Source organism: Mus pahari, chromosome 5 (assembly GCF_900095145.1).
Source record: "Mus pahari chromosome 5, PAHARI_EIJ_v1.1, whole genome shotgun sequence".
NCBI lineage: Eukaryota > Metazoa > Chordata > Mammalia > Rodentia > Muridae > Mus > Mus pahari.
This window is the reverse complement of record NC_034594.1, coordinates 45,770,597-45,781,571: the sequence shown is the minus strand read 5'-3', so window position 1 is coordinate 45,781,571 and position 10,975 is coordinate 45,770,597. Positions and strand designations below refer to the sequence as shown.

The 10,975-nt window shown below is 42.1% G+C and overlaps 1 non-coding gene across 1 annotated transcript; it reads right to left on the bottom strand.

Annotated features, from left to right (window-relative positions):
• Positions 1 to 8,455: 8,455 nt before the first annotated feature.
• Positions 8,456 to 8,586, bottom strand: LOC115064140. Its single transcript, XR_003843996.1, has one exon. It is a non-coding gene; the product is annotated as a small nucleolar RNA SNORA17 (small nucleolar RNA).
• Between the last annotated feature and the right edge of the window lie 2,389 nt (positions 8,587 to 10,975).

Genomic DNA, 10,975 nt, shown 5'->3' with positions numbered 1-10,975 from the left:
GCTGTGGGTTCCGGAGCGATTGACGAGGATAGTTCAAGATGGACGAAGATGCCCTGATGAAGCTGCTTCTGGGGGTGATGCTGCTGCCTGCAGTGATGACTGAAGATCTATGATGGGGAATCATGTCAGTGTTTCCATGTCTCCCCTTCCCCTCCCCCAGGAGTTTTTATGCATACGTTGCATGTTGTACTGTTTACTGATTTATATCTTGTAAGTCAGATTTACCAGAGGTTAATAATACACTCACTGATCCACTTCCATAAAAATTACCTCATACTTTAGTTTTAATCTAAAGATGATTCCATATTAAGTTAAATAAGTATTAATTGAAGCATTTCTATATCTTTATCATCTTAGGTATTAGCAATCTACTGGGAAAATGCACATTATACATCAAATAGCGGGATTTCTGGCTTGTGAAATATTGTTGATTGAGATAATAAGCACACAAAGCAGCACAAAGTGAAATGTCAGGTGCAGTGAATAGGCATCCACTGAAGAGCTCTGTTTGAGCATGTGTAGGCAGTATTGTACAGTACTGTGCATGCGTAGGCAGTACTGTACAGTACTGTGCATGTGTAGGCAGTACTGTACAGTACTGTGCATGCATAGGTGGTACTGTTGAGCACTTACTACGTGCAAGACAAATGTGTATTGGACAAAACAAGCGGAAGTTGCGGATGTACAAAGTCTATTGGAAGAAAATATGTTTTCAAGTGGCAGCAGACCCTATGCCAAATGAATTCATTCACATGGATATCTCATTTACTCCTGAAGAACCTAAATTGTCTTTTATTCTAAATACCACATGCTAAGCAGTTGCGATAGGCTGAAAACATGAACACGTGTGGATCTCTAAAATCTGTAAATCTATTAATTTCTATGGTAAAATGAGAGTTGATAGGCATTCTATTGAGGATTTCAAATTGAGCAGGTTACTATGCATGCCTGGTGGGTTGGGCCCCATGTAATCAATCATAACAGCCCTTCATAGCAGCCGGAGGGAAGACCAACCAGGAAGTGATTGTGAAGACAGAAGTGGAAGTGGGAATGATGTCTTCCCTCAAAGACCCAGAAAGAGCACAATGTAAAAAGACCTTGAGATTAGCACAGTCAAACTGATTTCATTCTTCTGACTTCTGGAAGTCAGATAAAAATTCAAGTCATTTTAAACACTAAATTCAGCACTCTTTGTTATAGCAACAGCAGGAAACTAATTTAAGTGGGCAGGATCTTTGGACAGATTTTGACTGCTTCACAAAATATGATGAGAACTTTCCTCAAGAGATTGCAATGTTCACTCACCATCGAATAAAAACTTTTAGCAGATCAATAAAAGACTTTAATTTTTTCCTATTAGAAGTGCTTCTTAGGCCTTACCCAGTGATGCGTTCTTTCAGTCCCAGCACTGAGCAGCAGAGGCAGCAAAGGATTGTGAGTATGGGGTTAGTCTGAGCTACGTAGTGAGAAGCTAGAAAGAGAAAAAAGGAGGTAGAGACGGAGACAGAGAGCTAGAGACAAAGACAGAGACAGAAGGAGACAGAGACAAAGAGACAGAGAAAATATGTTTATGAGGAATAAAAAAAACCCTGTATTTCACTGTACCTAATAGTAATTTATAACTTTCAGAAGCTGTTAAATTCTTCCACTGACCAAAATTTAACACTGTAGCTAGATATGTTAAGTAAAAACTCAAAGTTGTAAATACCAAAATTTTGTGCAAGTCAAAGTTTTAAAATGGTAATATGGCTGGGCGTGGTGGCTCACGCCTTTAATCCCAGGACTTGGTAGGCAGAGGCAGGCGGAATTCGGAGTTCGAGGCCAGCCTGGTCTACAAGTGAGTTCCAGGACAGCCAGGGCTATACAGAGAAACCCTGTCTTGAAAAACCAAAATAATAAATAAATAAATTAATTAATAAATTAATTAATTAATTAAAAAATTAAAAAAATGGCAATATGGAGGGCTGGAGGAATTGCTCATTGGTTAAGAATATTTGCTGCTCTTGTAGAGAACCCAAGTTGGATTCTAGCACCCACATAGGGCCCACAGTGCTGGCTCTGGCCCAGGGATGAAGGGAAAAGGGCAGGAAGAGAGGGCTCTAGCTTGCTAAGGTGGCTTGGCTTAGTGGAGACCATGACTGAGAACGCAGACAGGCTTCCTGTGTGAGATTAGACATGGCTCTTTAGAGGAAGACCTGCTCCATTGCTCCAGCATGGTGGAACCCGATAAGAAGAGACTGTACATGGTTTTAAGGCATTTATTGTCACGGCAGAGAGTTGTGATGAGTGAAACAGTACCCCACTTTCTCAGGTCTGAAGTTAAATACCTTTTGCAGGGAGGAGTGTCTGGGAAGAGGAGCTAAGCTAAGAGGGTAGCAGAGGCAGAGAAAGGCAGAGAAAGGGAGAGAGGGGAGAAGTAGAGACCGGCCATGACCATGTGGAGAGGGAGGGGAAGAGAATTCGGAGAGAGTGGGAACAAGAGGGCAAGAGAGAGGCAAGAATAAGAGAGGGAGGAGGGGTCAAGCAACCCCTTTTATAGTGGGCCAGGCCTACCTGGCTGATGCCAGGTAACTGTTGGGGTGGAGTCAAGACAGAATACCAGGGGCCTGGGGCATTGCCCTATGTGACTGATGGTCACAGAATTATGGAGAGCTGAGGCCTTGTGTTAGGAGCCCAGTGTCTAGGAGCATGGCAGGCAAACATCTTCCGTTCCTTGCGGGAACACCTGCTGGGTCTCGGGGTTTAAACTTAGCTTAACCAGAAAATAGGCTGCCTGTCATGGTCCCACACAGGACCACCAGCCCAGGGATGGCACCACTCATAATGTATTGGGTCCTCCCTTATCAACCACAAATGTGAAAAAACTGCCCTACAAGCTTGCCTCTATAGCCTGATCTTATGGAAGCATTTTCTTAATTGTGGCTTCCCCCTCTCTGATGACTCTCGTTTTTTGTAAAATTGAAACTAAACTAACCAATACACTCAACAATGACAAAAAAAAAATAGAGAAAGGAAAAAAAGAAATATCATTCATTGAGAGCAAAGATACCCAACACCCTCTGTCTTTTACAAAGATACAAGTGCATGCATAAACATGTACGTGTGTATACACCACACACATAATAACAGAATTCTGATTGTAGATTATCTTTGAGTCAGCTGCAAAAGAACCAAAGGTCAGGAGTGGTTATTAAGAGGACAAAGGGATATTTGTTTGTTTGTTTGCTTGCTTGCTTCCTTGCTTTTAAATCATGTGTGAATTGTTTTGAGCTTGCTGGCAAACATACGTTTGATAAATGCATACATAAGTGACACAGTTTTGAAACTCCTGTTTCTTGTGCCTTTGCTTCTCATCTGAGTGTACTGGGAAAAGGGACAGCTTTTACCCACTACAAACTTTTGCACAGTTACTACTATTTGCCAAAAGTCATATGTGGCCCAATAAGTGAAGGTTCGTTCATAACAGCAGTCACCTTGAGTGAAATACTTGCTTGGGTTGTGCGATCCTGATAGGAAAAAAATCCAGTTTTTAACTCCCACCCAAATGCTAATTCTGTCCAGGGAATCCATATTGGCTGCTAATTAGACACATAAGATTTTTTTGACAGATAGCAGTAATACATATATATGTATTATATTGTGTGTATGTACAAGAAGTATAGTATTATTTGTAGAAATACAAATTTCTCAGAAGCTTATACTGTTCTTTCTTAAGTGAAACTTTAAGTAAAAATACTTTCAGATTCACAACTAGTATTGTGGATTATGAAGATACACTGTTGAATATCCCAAAAGATATTATAAATACTTTTAAATGGAGAGAATGAGATATTGTTTATTAACTCTTTGGGCATCTGCCAACAAGGTTAACATTTTTCCAGTATTTTTTTTTCAGCAGTAAAGGCAACACATTGTAGCACAGATAACCCACATTCTTTCCATAAGTAGCTGGGCAGACAACGGAGCTATAATTTAGAGTTATCAACTCCCTATGTAGAGACAAGAAAATTAAAACAGGTTGAGTTTTGCTGATTCAAACATTCTGAATGTTGCAACACTCTTTGAATACCAGCAGGATAGAACAAGTAACAAATTCCTCATTTGATCTAGATAGGTTCTAGTCAAAAGAAAGAGACACTGAAAATTTTCATAAAATTCACTGCCTACTTGTAGTTCTACATAAAATAAGTGAATTCTGTACTTAGACTTATATCCTACTCTCACGATATCTCAAAATGTATAAACAATATTCTCAAGTTTGAGACAGTTCTGCTCCCAAGAATTTGGATTAAGCGATAGCTCAGCTTGTTTCCTTCTTTGAGTGCCCAGAAAGAAGACTCTGAGGGAACCCTTGGGATTTCCTGCTGCTTTCTGCCTAGTAGGTAGGTAGGTAGGTAGGTTTAGCAAGTCTGTGGCCTCCAACCGCCTGAGGCACAGATTTAGATAGAATGTGAAGGCATTAGGCAAGCAGCCAGAATCCTCAAATCTGGCACGACCTTGCACAGCCAGCAAGGACAGAATACTTCTGGATTCTGCAAGCTTTGGCTCTGTTCCTTTGACAGCACTGGCAAAGAAGTTTACTCTGGCACGAGAGCTAAAGTATTTGCATCAGGGCAGCAAGTTCCGAAAGACTCTTCACTCACTTTCTCCCTTTACGCCAGTCTTCAGCACCAAAGTCTCATGGCTTTCCCCTGTCTTCAACTCCATGCAAAAGCCATTACATATTCAAGTCCAGGAAGGTTTGGGCTTGGATAGTCAGACAAAGGTGGGTGTCTTCTAACTAAATTTCACAGAGCAGTGAAGTCTTCCTTGTACCAGCCTCCCAAGCACCAACCCCAAGCCCAGACTCTATTGTGAACATTTCATTTTGGAAAACCAGGCAGTTGAGCTGGCAAGATGGCTCAGCAGACAAAGGTAGTGGCCACCGAGGGTGAGGACCGGAGTTTGCTATCTAGAACCCTTATGGTGGGAAGAGAAAAACCAACCCCCACAAGTTGACCTCTCATCTCTGTATGTGCACCACAGCATATACCACCCACTGACAAATGAAAGCAAATGTAAAGACAGAAAGAGAAATAGGGAAATTCATAAATAAGGGAAGGGAATCTTTCCCAAATAGGTAGGGAGGTCAAGAAGAAAATATTTTAAGAATAAGAGTTTAGCTGGGTGTGTTGATACAGGTCTTTAAGTCAATCACTTGGGAGGCAAAGGTGAATGACTCTCTGTGAGTTTGAGTCCAGCTAGGTCTACATAAAGAGTTTCAGGACAGTCAGGGTTACATAGAGAAGCTCTGAGTGTGTGTGGGGGGGGGGGNGNGGNGAGAGAGTTAGTTTATCATGAGCCAGGCAGTTTACAGTTTTCATTTTACTGACAATTCTTTCTGATATTCCATTTTGCAGTCGGAAGCTCTGAAGTCTACTATGACTATAAGTGAGTACAGTCTGCTGCCTGTGTTGTTTGGGAGAGCAGACTGAGCCCATTTAGTGTTTCTTAGCATCTGTGTATTTAACACACATCTTCTCTCTTCTGGTTCCCATACTCCCTTCCCTCTCACCCTCCCTCCTTTCTCCAACATTCCGTCACTTTTCTCAAGATCAAAGTGCAAGCACAGAGTCATTCACTTATGAATAGACAAAAGACTAATCTTCATTACAGCATCAACATCTGACCTATATTTCCGTTCTAGTCTGCCCCCCACAAACAAGTTCCGGCCTCATTAACTGGCATATAAACTAGCTCCTGATAAACATATGTTGATAACGTGAATAGACAAGTAGAAACACAGACCCCAACATGTAACAATTCATCTGAGAAAGCAAAGATGGGTCCCTGCATTTCCCTGAGTGTTTATGGTACACACACACACAGACACAGACACAGACACACACACACAATATCTACATGGAGTAAAATCTTAATACTCTGAAGGTGTTAGGAGTTATAAGCTTTGGGAAGTGACAAATGTCAGAGAATAGAACCTTCATAAATGGAGTTAAGTTGTGTGGTGGTTTCAATAAGAATGCAGGGTCATATATTTGCATGCTTAGTCATCAGGGAGTAGAACTATTTGAGAAGGATTAGAAGATTATGAGCTTGTGGCCTCCTTGAAGGAAGTGTGTCACTGAGGGGTGGGCTTAAATCCTCCAAAAGCCCTTGTCGGGTCTAATACCCTCCTCCCTCCTCATCCACAGATCAGAATATAGCTCTCAGCTCCTGCTCCACTGCATACCCGAATGCCACCATGCTCCACACCATGATGATATTATACTATACCTCTGAAACTGTAGGCAAGCCCCCAATTAAAACCTTTCTTTCATAATTGCCCTGGTTGTGATGTCTCTTCGTGGCAGTAGAACAGTGAGTGAGACAACATCTTTACAGAGGAGTCAAGAGGCATCCCTCATCCCTCAGTCACAACAAATTACTGAGAAATCTGGGTCTCAGCAAACAGTGAATCTGCCTATACCTTTATCTTCTAGTTGTGACTTCTGGAATTAAGAGAAATGAATAACTATTATTTATTATCTATATATTTCTAATTTTAAAAAATTATTAAGTCCTCTAATCTATAGTATTTTACTATAGTATCTCAAACTGGTAGAGTCAATTCTCAACATAAAACGTTGGGTTAGTCTTTGAGAAATAAAACAAAACATTTTACTTAAATTCAAAGATCTAGGAGAGAGATTTTCTATGGTTACAGATTAGGGACTCTGAGTTATCTCCATAAACCAGTACAACCCTCTGCCCAGGACCAAAATAGCATTGAAATTTATTGACAACGTGGCGTTTGGAAGAAACTTGGAAACTTCCAGTACTTGGAAAAAAGAGAAAGTCAAAGAGTAAATCAATAAATAGGGAGAATGCTGATAACTCTTTAAGCAGGAAAATTTAATCTCTTAATCTCTAGGTTGAAAACAAATGTGAGAGAAACCGGATTGAAAAAGGCTACTAATACACATAGAAACAAACGTAAACGGGACGGCTGATTGTAAAAGTAAAACAATGCTCTTGAATTAAAATGCTTTTTTGTATCTAAAATATGGTTATTTCTAACTGATGACAATATTAGTTACAAGTGCTTATTTTAATCCAATCCATATGGTAATTGCTTTACCTCCATTATGTACAAATCTTCCCTATGATCCTTTTTAAAAAAAACTTTTTATTAATTCTTTAGGAACTTCAATTATGAAACCCAATAAAACTCATCTCTCCTTCACCAAGAACCTGCCCTCCACCCACGCAACCTCCCCTACAACAGAGGGGAAAAGTCCCATTGTAGAAGCTATAATATGTTACAGTGTGTTCCAGAGAATGCCCTTTTGCCCACACTTCTTTGCTTGCACATGTTCATTGCAATGAGTCACTGGTCTAGCTTCTGCTACACTATCAGTACTGGATCCTCACTGTTCTTGGATATACTGTTGTTGCCTTGTGTCATGGAGATCCTGTAGTTTTGGGTCTGTAGGACCAGCCCTTCTTGCACTTCAGCAGTTAATTGATGGGGTAGATGTTGGGGTAGACCCATTCAAGGCCCTGCATCTGGACCTGAGAGGTATTTGAGCTGGTCAGCCTCCCAGCTCTTCTGCATCCGTACCACAGGGGCTAGCTCTCCTGCTCTGCCTCAGTTGCCCATCCAATGCCACTGCCAGAAAGGGCCAGAGCCAACTGTCTCACTCTCATGCCCTCGTGGCTAGCTCATCGGCACCCATGCCATCAGGGCCAGCTCTACTGTGCTGCCCAGGAGAGTTGCAGGACCTGGTCCCCCTAGTGTTGCAGCAGACAAAGTGCTGGCCTTGATATCCCGCTCTCACGACCACAGGGCCAGTTCTCCTGCCTGATTTAGGTGGCAAGGGGCAAGGAGGGGGAAACCTCTCCCTCACCCATGCCACTGCATGGGAAGCAAGTAACAGGGTCAGCTCTCCAGTGCCCATACCCTCGGGGTTGGCTCAATCCCAACCCCCACATCCAAAGCCAGTTCTACGATGCTGCCCAGGTGAGATGCAGGGTCTGCTCTCGAGAGTGCTGCAGTAGGTGAGGGGCGTGGCCAGCTCTCCTGCTCTCATGACCTTGGTGCCTACATTCTTCTGTTTCTCTTTCTTTTCATTTCTCCACCACTTACTTGTTCCTCTTAGCGGGTCTTTGAATGTCTAGAGTCATCTCAGCAGTGGTCTCAGGAGTGCTAGGCCCCATCCATACATGACTGGATCATCTTGGTCATGATCTACACACACCCCCCACCCCCAAGGTCTGTGCAGCAGCAGACTGGTGGTCATCTCAGGCTAGCTCTCTGTCTGGGTTCCATGGCTCCAGACTGGTGGTCATCTGGGGCTCACGGGCCCAGGCAGAGATTGTCTTGTGTCTGGTTCGATCCCGCCCTGGAAGCTCATCTGGGCCTGCATAGAGCTGGACTAGTGGCTGTCTCAGGCTTGCTTTTTCTTTTTCCCCAGGGGGTGTTAGGTACTAATCATTCAGATATTTACAGGTCAGAACACTGAGTATAGGCATAGTTTCTCTCCTCTCTCCCACCTCCTGATACACTTGTGACACAGCAGCCACAAGAGCAAAGCCTCCAGGGGCAGCTCTTCCCTACAATATAACGACTCAGCTACCATTTTTTCTTCAATTCTGAGTAAGCAAAGCCTTAAGTACTGTATGTTAGACCCACTAAGTTCATGCCTCCCAGTACCTGGCCTGTACTAACAAACCTATATTTAATGTGGCCTCTGAAAACCCAGGTGAGCTATAGCACTTTCCATACTTAGAGGAGATTCCAGATGAGCCCTGGCCTCTTCACACCTGTCTTGCTTCTCTTTTAATCAGATAACCTCTTAACTTTAGCCCATTTATTGGCTTCATATTTCTGAGATTTCCTGCTATCTTACTGTGTGACCTGTTAGTAATAATGTCTTATTCATTTTCATAGCTAACTGAATTTTATAGATTCCAAGCACTCGATTAAACCCTGTATCATGGCCTAGAAATTACAATGCCCCTTGAGGAATGAATGTTCTGACATTGTCAACAGTTGTTTGTACCAGATCAGAACATCAAGCCAGAAATAGTACTTGGTTTTAGACTATAGACGAATGAAATTCTTTGTCCTTTAGCCTACTTTAACATCTACTTCAAAAATCCCTTGTGTTGTTTATAAACTCTGGGTTAAATGTCACTGAGACCAGGATTTTTCTAAATAGTGTTGCTAAAGAAGACTGTTGGCATTAGCTGTCAAGTCCCCCCCCCACACACACACACACTCAGGTGAACAAGAACAAGAATAAGAAATGGAGAGGAAAGATTCCTATCCTGAGTTCTCCTCCTTGGGGTCTAGAAAGAATTCAAGGGATGACCCAACCTGTCCATTAAAAAATAAAAGGCTTAGGAGGATCAGCAGCTGCAAACATGTCCCAGATGAATGAATGGGAACTGAATACAAGGAATGGTAGGGGTTTTGGTTTTTGTTTCCCTGGCAACCTGGGCAGACCATGCCCTCCACTTAGATTTAGGGTGAGGAGACACAGTCATGACATTACGGTGTACTGGTCTCCTACTGTGCCCAAAACAGATGCTCTGCATATTTTGTCTTGTTTTAGCTTCACAACCAGGGTATGAGGTAGATGCTATTAATATCCCCATGTTACAAATAAGGAAACGAAGACACAGAGAGATTAAGAAACTCTAAGAGAAGATTTTTTTCAGCCGCAGTCTAGAATGTCCTTTCCTGTGCGTTTTCCATTATGTCATAAAACGAGGTGAATAAGGAGTAACTCGGAGTCACTACTGCTCAGCTCATTTTCTTTATGCCATCAGTTTTCTGCTTTCACCTCACTCTTTGACATAATATTCTCATTTTCGTTAAAAATAGTAATTATATACCTGTATGTTTGTGCACCACTTGAATGTTTAGTGCCTGTGGAAGACCTCAGAATCCTTCCAACTGGAATTACAGAAGGTGTTAGCCACTTTGTGGATGCTAGAAATTGAACCCCAAACCTCTGGAAGAGCAGTCAGTGCTCTTAATCACTGAGCCATCTCTCCAGCCCTTGCTACTCCTATTTTCATAGCTGTTCCATGGCCCCTTTTGAAAGCATGTATTTTATCGTCTACAAGGTCAAATGTTTATGGTTAGAAGAAACTCAATCTTTATGGAATCAAAGAACAAATGAATATGTTATTTTTGCCCTCCTCAGCCATAAGCACTCTTCACTTCCTATCATACCAAATGTAAACTACCTGGTTAGATGTGTAGTACTCATAAAAAAAAAAAAATGCTAATCATTGCCCGCCAGTGACCACAGCAGATCTGTGAGCCTGGCCCTTTGCAAGCACTGATCCAGTGAATCTCCAAACTGAGAACTTCAAATCCAGGAAGTTTCAGACATAAATTTGCAATATACTCTCTGCTAAGGTCTTGTCCAGAGATTATCTCCCTCCTGGCCTGGATTTCCTACTTTCCAACATAAACTTTCCAGTTAGACAGGTTCCTTTGCCCATTGCTTCCTTTCTTCCTTCTGGAGAGCTTTCCTGATTTCCCCATATCCCATCTTTTTCCTTATCATTTTTAATGCTTAAGTTTAGGCTGCCATTGACATTTCAATTACTAAAAGCATGCCCTTCCTTCGTCATGGTGGCAAATGTCAGTAGCCCTACTTACTCAGATACTAAGGCAGGAGGATGGCTTAAATGTGCAGAAGTTTGTGATAGTCGTCTGGGCAATACAAAGAAACCCTGCCTCATACCCTCTAAAAAAGCATGCCTGTAGAACTCTCAAGCAATGTGTGCAATGCAAGGGAAATATGGCTCAAAGGGGTTTGTGAATTATTCAATCTTTGGTTATTGTTCAACCTTTTATATCATTAGAATACAGCTCTGAGACTACCCCATCCGGGAATTCATCCCATCATCAGCCACCAAACCCAGATACTAATGCACATGCCAGCAAGATTCTGCTGAAGGGACCCTGATATAGCGG